Raw genomic sequence first — 12,638 nt, 5'->3', positions numbered from 1 at the left:
GTTTCTGTATTGGTAGTGATTCATATCACAAATGCCTTTGTCCATTTCTCTCTTTCTGCTACAATAGCCCAAGTAATTAACTAAGTGAAGAGGCTGTCAATTAAACACTGATACTAATCTTGGCATAAAAGCTCCCTTAAGAAACACTGAGTTGGAACATATTTTACAGCGTCACCACTGCCTTCATTCAGCTCACTTCTTGGACAATTAAGTGCTCCAAATGTTTGTATGTCATCCAGGCAACATTAGTAGCATGAACGACCCCTGCTATAGATACACTCCCTGCAAAGAATGCCTGGGGAATACAATGCCTATTGTGCCAGCAAGGCTGATTTTATCAAACAAGGGACATTATATAGTTAATTAATGGCAAGATCTTTAATGATAAGATTGTCAAGGACAATTAAGAAGATGATTATAAGTGTCCTTGGTAACAAGAATGCAATACTGATTTTAGCTTACTTTCACTAAGTGTGGCTTAAAGGTCAGTTTCTCTGAAGTGTGAATACTTAAGCATTCTTTGGATAGATGTTATTATACATTAATCTCAGGAGGAAAACACATTTTTCTAATCTATCTGTGCAGCAAATGAAAATTAACGTGAATCTCTTGCTAAGAAATTAAGGTAACGTATTTCAACGAGAATCATCTAGCCAGTGTCGCATCCTCAGCAACAGCTCTGGGTGCACGCTCTGAGATGGCAAGACTAGCTCCAACTTCAGCCCATCTGCTTCAGGACCATGACCAAGCAGTCGGTAGATGAACAGGCCCTCCTCAGGCAGCCAAGCATGCTCAGTAAGCTTCTTCTGTTTCTTACCTGCCCAATATTGGATCCAGCTTTACTGCGTCTCACTCGTGCACCAAAACCAAGCTCAATTGGCACTTGACGTAAAATCTCTCTGTTAACTGAACAAGCTCACAGACGAGAAGCGATGGGTACTGGTAGCACAGATTACACCTTGAATGTTGAAATGAAGAGATGAAGTTGTTGTTAGAACTGGACAAGAGTGTGCTGCAAGAGGATGTTTCAGCCTTCTACAAAGGCATCGTCAATGCAGGGCACTTTATGATTTAAAGTTTTAAGCAATTAGATTAAAGATGAATCTAGTGCTGCATGTATGTTTAGGGGTGAACAAATCCTACTGTATCTGTCTGTAATCCCCCCAACTTCTAATGGACATTTTATGGTGCTCATAATGAAGTTCTTATAGCTTTTGTAAAAGGAATAAGTAAGAGAGGTTTCTTACCACACTATCCCTTACAGGTTAATTCAGTGTTTGGCTTCTCTCTGATTGGCAAAGTATTAATCACTGACTTAGAAATAAAATATAAAGAAAACACATTTGCCAAGGTGAGAATATTGTGATCGAATGTTCTTTTATGTGGTGGGAGCAGACTAGAGCAGAGATTGGAATACCCGCAACTTGAATGTTCCAAAGCTTTTTAGCAGTTGCGAGCACACTTGGAAATCAATTTTAAGTAGGAATTGTTTGAGGAACGGATGACCAGTAGATAAAATTCCACTGATATTAAAAAAAAAAAATGCCTAGAAAAATCTGTCTTAAGTAAAAATAGACATGAACATTTGACATAATCTTTTAAAATGACAATAGTTATAAGGAGGGAAGAAAAGGAAAGCTCTCCACTATAAAATGTAATACACAATTTCCATTCAGAGAAATGAAAGGAATATCTAAAATATCAGTGGCCATTTCATTATCACTAAAGATAAGGCATTAAAAAAACATATACAATAGAGAAATCCACACCAGGCATCAGGTCAATATAGGAACAGATATTATAATTAGAAATAGGGTACAGAAATAATAAAGAGATTTAAGAGAGACTGCTGTGCCACCTTTAGAACAAATAATTCTATATGGAGCTATAAATGGAAGAGGAAGCTTATTGTTTGGGGTAAAAAAGAACGTAAGGAAAACATTTGTTAAAATTACTTATTTTCAAAAACAATAGGTTCAAACTTGCATCCATAATCCTGAAGGATAAGCTAAGGAGCTCTTCAGATCAGAATTTGTATTTAAGCACTCAGTAATAAACTAAGAAGATAACAAAGGGTAGAAAACTGACCTTTTTTTGTTTTAAAGAAAGGGTAAATGAAGTTGACCTAGGGAAACTTGTGCCGGTTACCTGGTGTCAATCCTGAGCAAAATAATGAAAGTCTGTTCAAGATTACCAAGACGGAAGTATGTTCAAGTCTACCAAGATTAAGAAACTACAAGCTACAAAAATATGGTTAAAGGTAACCAGCATGTTTTGTGGGACATCGGTCTTCTTAAACATAAGAAGCACTAAGACTACACATTTGGTCAATAAATGCAAATATTTTCTGATAGTATAACTTGGATTTATCTGATATAGTACCAAATGTCATATTGGTTTTAAAAACCCAGTTCACTCTGAACCAGGGACACGTTCTGTTTGCCAGTACCTGGTTTAATGGGTTGGGAAGCCTGGCCACCGCCGTAACACAGAACAGAATATAGCAATAGCATGTGGCCTTGAAAGCTGCTTACATACAGCCTTGCTCAGTCACCCCGGAGAAAGCACAGCCTTTTTTTTTAAAGGGTTTTCCAGAGGAATCAAGACCTGGCCCTTCCTTTTAGCACAAAAACGCATTTCAAACAGTGTAGAAGACTGCAGTTCTGCAATGTCATCAGATCACAGGAAATATCTTTTCTTTTCACTTATTTTATGGTTAATTATCTCCACTTCAGCTGAGACAATTACTTTCCAGATATTAGCCCCTACAACATAAATGCATTCACTGGGTCATGCCTGTCAGTCTCTAAGCTGCTACGTGCTGTGATGTTGTTTCTGCACCTATTTTTATTTTAGAGAAGCGATGCCCGGTCATGCACTCCGAGCGTCGTGGAAGCTGAGAGCTCACCCCGTTCTCCCCAGGCATTTACCAAACACGTGGCTGCACACAACCTCCTCACAGCTGCATCCCACCATCAGAAGACTCCTGCTTTGCATAAGGATGAGAAAAGCTGGAAGCCACCAAAGGGCTCCGTACACAAGCATGTCACATCCCCGGTTTGACAGCCTCCTTTTCCCATCTTTGCCTTTCGTTCTCTCATATGGCAGATTCACTTCATCTCTCTCTGTCAGGTCCTAAGCTGGAGGGCAGGAAGACCTGATATAAAAATGTGGTTTAGGTGAACTGAGCACCACACCTGGGGGCAGGAATGGAGCTAGGAGGTGTCCGGGAGTATAATATTGATAAATATCCATTCCAGTTGCCTCTACTTTTTAATTCCTTCTCTCCCATCCCCTCCCCAATCATTATTTCCATTTGCTTCTGATCTTTCCTCTGCTCTTCTCCACACCAAATGCTCTGAAGACTACGTAGGGCTTTCTGTGAAAAAGTTGATTCATAATCTAATTTTCAAGGGGGCAAATGTTTGTGTCACTACATGTACCAGCACAGCTGTCGGAAAGCATCCCCTTTGCAGCCGTACCACAATGTGCACCACTGAGAAGAGACTCAAAAAGATAAAATAAATAATATTGCAGCTCACTGGCCAGTGACACCCACCACCACAGGGGTCAAATTCTCTGCTGTTTTACTTCCACGCTCGAGCATGTTTCTGAGTAGAGGTGAGACGTAGTGAGCAAAAGGCTGAGCCTGGAAGCATATCCACTTACCCCTCCCACCAGAAGCTGTGTATATACTAGCAGGTTCAAAGCCCACCCTTCAATTTACTCTGCACACTTGGAAAACTGAGAGGTTTGTTTGCATGTGAGAAATATACAGAAATTTTGAAGCACCAGCAGTAGGAAAAAAAAATACACTGATGCTTTTTTTGCTACACAGAAATAAATCTGTTTGCAGGAATGTGGAAAAAGAGTAGTGAATAAAATCATAAGTGCTAGGTTTTTGCACAACACTTCACGTTTGGCATCAAAGCTATTTTGCCATTAAGGATGTACCGATATAAGCAGCAGCTGCTGCTCAGCAAGTCTGTTTTTCTTAACTACCTTATAATTTCTTTGTTATTAATCAATCACATTGCAGCTAAATTGCAAAGAAATTGCAGTTCTGTTTGTCCGTTAACACATGACAGTTTTATTCAACAGGCTGCCTTCCTGGCAAACCAGTGGATTGCTTTTGCTGGCTCAGAAACTTGAACACGCAGCCTTTCTGATGCTGACAGATTCCAACTGCTCCCCTTTAATTAACATCTAATATGTAAACAATCTAATACATGTAACACTGCATAACAACGGATTAAGGAATAGAAGGTAACCCGTCATCATAAAGCTGTGTCATCTCTTAGGATCTCATTACGAAGGGTAAATGGCACCAAAACGAAATGGGAACTACAGCAGAAACTACTAGCAGAAACAGCAACATGTAAGTACTCTCACTGCAACAAGTATAAACATACAGGAACACAGAGACAAAGTAAAGTGGAAGGTGTAGCAGCTTTCATAAAAGGATTCACATAGGTACAGCTCCAGCTCAGACATCAGCTGATTTAATGCAATTACAAGGAAGAATGGGATCTACTAATTTGTGTTCCCAATTATTGCTAGCTAGATAAGAAGCATTGTTTCTATAAGACTCTGCTGCAATCCATTAAATCCATTAAACCCATTAAAAGTGCTAATTAGCTCATGTTCTACAAATGAAAGTGTCCAGGCTGCATTCTGCTAATACCTGCCAGCAGCGAAAAGCTGGAGATGAAAATACACAAAAAACACCTTCTAGGAAAGCCCTGTAACCAAATTAAGATGTCAAAAGTAAGGGAGATAAAATGCTCTTCAGCATCACAGCAGCTGATGAACAGGCATGAAATTTATGTGGCTGGGGGACAGAGCTTGCCACCATTCATGGCTGGCTAAGTTATGTGAAAGGTCAAGGCTGCTATGTTTTCACGATAACATCCAAGCAGAACGCAAGCATTTGGAGAGTCTCATCCACACATCTATCTAGTGAGTTAGATTAAACTCATGCAGAACAGCTGCAACAAGGCTCGCAATGCTCAACAAAGGGCAGGAAGATTAGACACCTCGATAATAAGACATGAAAGACCCTAATGGCAAGAGGAGAAGGGGAACTGTGCTCACTAACCCGCAGCAATGACAAAATCATTATTTGAAGCCTCTCAGAAACAACTGAAAGAGAGGGGGAGGGAGGAACAGGGGGACAGTGTGAGATCAGCACCTCCTGGCAGGGTTGGCCTTTGGTTTTCTGCAGAACGTGAGCTACAATCTTGTGGTACGAGCTCTTGAGCTAATACTACTGTTTTAAGTTGTACCAGTTGTTCTCCCTTTGCTCAAAATGGATCTGGGAGGCCAGTCCCCGAAAGCATGCTCACATGAAACTGCTCTACGCAGCAGGCTGAGCAGGTCTCTGAGAGGAGAGAGGAAAAGAACTGCTCACATGTCATTAAATCACATATTTATTTGCATTTCCCTCTTCTCTGCTTCCAGTTTCAGGAGGTGTGTAAACAAATGTCTCACTCCAACCCTACACGAGATGGCACAGGAGCCCATCATTCGCAGTATCTTCAGTGGGAGCTGGTCAAAACGTCGAGGTGAGGAACGATGTTCACAGTGGGATGTGTCCCATCTGGGACTGATTTTTCAGTCACTGACTGTTGTCATCAAAGTGGGAAAAAAGGGATTTCATTGGAGTCAGCGTAAAGCCACATGAGCGTACTTTAGCATGTGCCCCACATCTCTGTTTCTTAAAGCGTGGGTATCTGATAGTATGCATATTTAAGAAGTGATGAAAATAAGTAAAGTTCATGAAGACCACAGACAGATGGCAATGAAGTGCCTCACAAGAAATGTGCCAACTCTACCAACTACCCCAAAGTGCAGAGATCCAAACTTACTGCTAACAAAAGACACTGGAGTTTTAGCATGTCAGAGGTGCTTGACAAATAGTTCCAAAAAGTGATCTTTGCTTTGTCTTCTGTCCACCTTTCTCAACTTATCTGTTTACAGCACTAACGTTTTTGAATGCTGGAAAGGTGTATCTTTGTCAGATGATGCCAGATGAGCTGCCTGTTCATGGCAGACTTGTACTGTCCTCTTCACTCCAGTTAATGGTCATGTTCACACTGTTGCAAAAGCAGTGTCTGAGTGCTCCTTGGTAAAACACTGATATCAACATTGTGACAAGGTACAAGTTCACTTGCCCTAACTATGTACTGTTTTGGCATTGCATACTCTGTGCTATCTGTAATTTAGTACTGTCTTGAGAAAAGACCGAAAGGGGAAGCCAAAAAACCCCAAGTCCTGGTCTTTATTCAGTTCTTCCTAAAATAGGTGTCTTTTCCAGTTATTATGTTAATTTGCTAAACATACAGATAAACTGTTTTCCAAACCTATTGTTTTCTCTGAATGTTTTTGGAGAGAATGAAACTTCTACTCAGTTAATTATGTGCTGAGGTTTGCTTCAGAGTAGTTTTAAGATCAGTCCTGGCTTTCCTAACCCTTTTCTTTTTCTCTTTTCCCTGCCACAGGCTAAATGCATTAGACAGATACACTATCATTCAGAAGCCATTAAATCTTCCTTTTGAGAAGAGACTCTCTAGCTAGAGTTTCACTCTTATCTCTGTTTCCGATCAGAGGAGGAAGTCCTGCTACAGTGATCCTGCCTTGAAGCCTTCCACCAGCATCCCGCTCCGCAGGAGAACGAGCATCCTCCTCTCCACACCCCTGTGGCATCCAAAGACCCCGCTAAAGCAAGCGCTGATTATCTACCTGATCCCTGTGTTTGCTCTCCTGGCAGGGGTCTCCCTGCAGCAAGCAAGCTGATCTGCAGATTTGCTGTGGCAGAGCCTTGCTGCAGACAACATCCCGGACAGCACAGGGCGATTGCTGGGTTTGAAGCCATGGTCTTTAGGGGAGGAACCTTACACTCACACTGGCTAATGGAGGGTACGCTTCAGTAAGGTTGGGGAGTAGAAGCTAAAAGAGGGTTTTCATACTGAAGAAACAAAGTAATCAGAATGGTACCGTAGGCTAGGTGGCCACAACAGACATGTTTGTGAGCATCAGTCCATAGGTTATAGAGCTGTTGTTTAACTCTAGCCAGCAACTAAGCACCATGCAGCTGCTCACTCACTTGCCCCCCAACCTAGGGGGGAATCGAAAAAAAGTAAAACTCATGGGTTGAGATAGACAGTTTAATAGGAGAGAAAGGAAAATAATAATAATAATAATAGTAATAAAATGACAATAATAAAAATAAAAGGATTGGAATATACAAAACAAGTAATGCACAATGCAATTGCTCACTACTCGCTGAACAATGCCCAGTTAGTTCCTGAGCAGTGATCCCCCCAGGCCAACTCCCCCCAGTTTATATACTGGGCATGACGTCACACGGTATGGAATACCCCTTTGGCCAGTTTGGGTCAGCTGCCCTGGCTGTGTCCCCTCCCAACTTCTTGTGCCCCTCCAGCCTTCTTGCTGGCTGGGCATGAGAAGCTGAAAAATCCTTGACTTTTAGTCTAAACACTACTTAGCAACAACTGAAAACATCAGTGTGTTATCAACATTCTTCTCCCACTGAATCCAAAACATAACACTATGCCAGCTACTAGACAGAAAATTAACTCTATCCCAGCCGAAACCAGGACACGAGCCCTCACTTGCTCTCTGATCAGCTGCTACATTCATAACTGCTGCAGCCAGAGCAGCTCTTCCATGCGGGTCCCAGGGGCTGGGGGGGAGAGGAAGGGAAAGAGCTGGTCTGAAAGTAACACCTGCAGTGGGAGTAGAGGCTGGTGGAGATGGCCAACCCAACCCTACCAGCAGGAGCAGATGAGGAATTTAAGCGGGTAATGTCATGAGCAGCAGAAGTCACGCAGAGAGCTTTTCTATGGCTGCCTTGCATGGATTTTCTTCTCCCTAGTAATCTGGTTCAGCTCCAATTACAACATTTCCCTTTGGGGAAAGTACTAATCTTGGTGTGTTTCCTACACTTATCTGATAGCTTTCTCAAGACAGGAGTTCAGTGTCATGGAGCTTTCTCAAGACAGCAGTTCAATATCATGGAGATCTCTATTCTTCATTCAGATGTTTTTGAAATGGACAACAGCATGCAAACAGCCACACCTACAGACTAGGCAGAGTTTATTTACAGAAATCCTACGTTTTAGCAAAACAGGGTAAAAGTGGTTTGACAGCATGCACTTGAAATCTAGCAAGTTTCATGAAAGACTGGAATATAGCTTTGGGGAAAGACCTCACTCAACCCTAAATTTTGACTACTTATTTTCATATTGATTCAGCCACCTCTTCTTTTTTCGTCCCAATAGAACTTGACAGTTTTGACATGACAGTTAATAGCTCTCCACAAATAGAGAGTGCCAAACACCAACAGGAGCCGAAGTCAAGTTTATATCTCCAAGTAATTGAACTCAGTCAAAGCATATCCTTCGTACACTTTGGTAATATCATGCCAATGGGAGGGGAAAAGCTATGGTCATATGTCAGTGAAGTTTTAAAAATTGTTAAACAAAACTGAAGAGCTATTCTCCAGGCTAGGAAATGTTTTTTTTAAGAAAAAAACCAACTTTTGCATTTGAGCAAAGAGTGCAAGCAAGTTGAACTCATACAGAACAAGTAGCAGAGAAGTTGTCAGCTCCTGTTTCAGACAGGATCGCTAGTGGATTTCAGGCATTTCTGTCTTATTTAATCACCGTTAACTGCAGCATGGAATGCTGACACAATGTGTAGTGAAAGCAAAGAGTGTAAATTGGGCATGATAGAGGTTTCTTGGTGCAGGAAGGAAGTAACATAACCCTGAACGCAGCTCAAGTTGCACTGTGAGAACAGAATGAACGAGCAAACCAGGTCTCTGTCACAAGACAACAGAGAGAAAAAAAAATAATTAAAAAGAGGTTTAGAAGGGAAAGAGTAATGAAATGCTTCCATTTTACTTTACTTTCAAAAAATGATCTTTTGAAATACAGGAAGAATGGGCATAGCTTTAAAAGCATGTTATGCTTTAGTTTAGTGATTTAAACAATTACGCATGTTGATTTTAGTAAGAAAAATCTTATGCTTAAGTGCCAAAGTCTTTTTTCCAAAAGTTTTCAGCTCTCGGGGACACTCACATTCAGAACTTCAGAGAGGGATCTTCAAATGCGCCTGCCATTTTGCTGAGATCCCAACACACCCACGTGAGCAAGAGTTCACAATGTGGGCCCTGCTGAGAAATCAGATGCCTAAACCCTGCTGGCTTAAAGTTCCTGCAATATACTTTAATATGGGGAAAGCTTTTTGAAGCTTTGTCCTTAGATTTATGATGTTATTGGTTGCTGAGGTTTGAGCAATATTCTTGGAAGCGTACTTCTCCACAAAACCACATATCATTATCTACCTTGTAGATAACCTTGCCTCCCCAGTGTCCTGCATACAGAGAGGTAATAAGTGACTTTGCATGGGCCCTGGTAATGATCAGCTGCTGTTCCTTTACGTCCCAGCAGACCAGCCCTTCTCCCAGCCTAGCTTGCCTTAGGAAGTTTTTCCCCACCCTTATGCCCTTGTTCTCAGATTTTGTCTTTCACTCTGGTGGTCTTGGTAGCCCAATGGGTCTGACACGCTTACTGGGAGTCTCATGGGAGGCCAGGGTCCTGGACTTGCCCAGAGCTAGTGGCTGTCTGTGGTCACTGCCCATCATCAGTTGCATGGCCTTCACCCTCCAGATGTCACTGGGGGCTTTCTCCTTTGTGCCAGCTGTAGGCAGTGGACACTGGTTCCTGCAGGCAAGATCAACAATGGTGCATTTAAACGATGGAAGAGACCCCAGGCACACCGGCAGGTGTCCACCTCCACTGCAAGGTAGAGCTCCAGGAGTCTGAACCCAGTAGCTTCATGCCTGGGAGCATGGGGGAACCCATCCAGCACCCCTGGGGCTGCTGCCTGCCATGGAGGAACTGCTGGGGGCTGGTGGGAACAGTCTCCTGTGCTACCTTTAGTAAGACCAGCACACATGAGTGCCATCCCATGAAGTGAGGACAATCACTACAGATCAAGAATGTCAAACGTTGAATAGCCAGTATCAAACCGTACAGGTTACAGGTTGCCCAGAGATATTGTGGACCCTCCATCCTTGAAGATATTCAAAACCTGACTGGGGACAGTCCTGGACAACCTGCTCTAGGTTACCTAGAGCAAGGAGGGTGGATTGGATGATCTCCAGAGAGGCCTTACTACCTCAGCTGTTCTGTGATTCTGTGAAACCCAGGTAGGTTACTGCAGAGTAGAGCTTGCAGCCCTGCTCCCTACCGGCACCCCACACATCTTCACCAGCAGCAAGAGCAGCGTGTGGACAACCTGCACAGGCACCAGCTTGTGGCTTCGAAAGGCCTGGTGGTACATCCCTCCGACCACACAGGGGCTGATAGACGAACGGATGGTCCCATGGATGCAGGTCATTAGTGCAGTGAGTCTTGAGGTCCAGCACACCCTGAAATCTCTGCGGAACTCAGGAGAAGCCCCATGGTGGCACTTTAAGCTTCTGTTAGAAGAACAGACACAGGGAGACTCAGACACCAGGGAGAGGGGACAAGGAGCCTGGCACTTCCCCCAGTTCCCTGTGATTGTGCTTCTGTCCCTACACCCAAAACACTGAACCTTCTCCTTGGAAAAAGTCTTCGGAATCTTAATGTCTGCATGGATTTTATAATTAACCCTGTTTTAACAATCAGGGTCACCCTCAGTGGAACCAAGGGAGTTACAGAAAAAGATTAATTTCATTGTACGCAGCTAAACTCTTGCTGCCCTAGCAAATAATTTTTCTCTGAAGCCAGCAAAAAACTCCCCAGGCTGAGCAAGTCCAGCTCCTTTGCAAGCAGCCGACTCAGAATTACCCTGACTTAAAATCATGAAGAGGTACTGACCAAATTTACAAATCATTCTTTAGTCTCATCCACTCCTTTCAGAAAAAAAAGTACTGTTTAGCTGCTCTGAGATTGACAGCCTTGCTCAGATATTCAGCACCATATAAATAATACTCCAGAGAAAACTGCCATCAAAGTCCATAGTGTATTTCTTAGACCTGTTATATTATAGACTCCACATTGTTTGTGGTATCTAGTTACACTACACTACAAAAAAACCCTCTTCTTTTTGTTACATGCCATCTCATTTTACCTTCACAAAGAAATGTTTAGGTTTCTATCCTTTTGGATATGGACTGAATAATGTCACTTTTTGTTTATGAACATATATTTTGAATTTCAACGATAGAACACAAGGACAGACCCAATGAACAGCTCTATTATACTTAAGAAATTGAGTTTCTATTCATAAAGAGCTGAGTAGCTCCTATTAGATGGTTTCCCATACAAAAAACACTGAATACCTCCAAATGAGGCTGACTATATCAAAACACTAAAACATGAATAGGATTTCTTCTCAAAGGAAAGACTGAATCAAAGTACAGCTATACTGATATATCTTCTAATACAGCTATTTACAATATAAGAAGTACCTTTACCTTGGCTTAGAATCACTCTGATTTCTGCTACAATGTTTTTGTCATAAATATCCACCTTATTATACAGAGGAAGGGCGGGCTTCTGTGAACAGCGTAAAGGGCACATTTACACACTAATTCTCCTGAATGGCATATGATGTTAGCCATGAAATAAAATACTTGCCATTTTTCAGCTTTAGAACATCTTAACTTTGAGTTCATATTTTTAAATGTCTGCTAGTACTTTTAAAAAATATGTACATGAACAGAAGTGACTGTAATAATCTTTGCTAATAATTTTTCAAGAGTTATTCAGGAAAAGAGGACTTAATCCCCTGGTTCAGTGACAAAAACATTCTCTCGAGTGGCAAGTCTTAACAAAAACAATGGAAAATTTAAGGGAAAAAATATTTCACTTTGTATAGAAGCCACACGCAACCTTATCAAATTGTGCATCAGGTAACAACATACAGTCTTTGTAGAAATTTTCAGAGACAGAAATTTTTCAGAGATGCAAGAACATATTCCAGACAATACATATGATTGTCTGTTTTCCCAAGAAGAATTTTATCATTTGCAAGGGATTTGCAAAATATTACTATTGATCCATTAGTGCTTAATATCCTTTATGTTTATTCTGAAGTATAAGACAGTGTGCAGACTAATGGAAAGACTGGCTCAGCAGTTGTAGCAAACCTTTGCTGAGGATGAAGACGGTGAAGCACAGGCATCTCTAATTCAGCTCTGTGCTGCCTGAGAGTCTCCCTATGCCCAGAAAAGCAGAAAGCAAGATCCAGGGCTGGCAGCAACATAGACAGTGGCTATTCTGCTGGATTTTCCAAAAATAAGGCCACAATAACCCATTCACTTGCTAATAACCGATAGAGCACATATCAATGAACAGGTTCCCTACTTCAGTTTTAAGTGTAAATGTAGAGTGGATACTTCATTGCAAAGTGAATATAAGCCCAGAGGAAGGAACAAAAGTGTTTTTCGTCCCCAGCCTAAAGCTTAAAAGGCAAAGCTCAGTCATTTGGTGATGCCACAAACTTTTTTGAAAGTTTCTGTCTAAAATGTTTAAGTTCAAGAAGATTTTTGGCTTAAAAGGGTTATTGTTGTTGTTGTTGCTTTAAAAGATCTAAAACTCTTAAGCACAGTGGCCATGTGC

This window comes from Haliaeetus albicilla, chromosome 17 (assembly GCF_947461875.1).
Source record: "Haliaeetus albicilla chromosome 17, bHalAlb1.1, whole genome shotgun sequence".
Taxonomy (NCBI): Eukaryota; Metazoa; Chordata; class Aves; order Accipitriformes; family Accipitridae; genus Haliaeetus; species Haliaeetus albicilla.
This window is presented reverse-complemented; position numbering follows the sequence as displayed.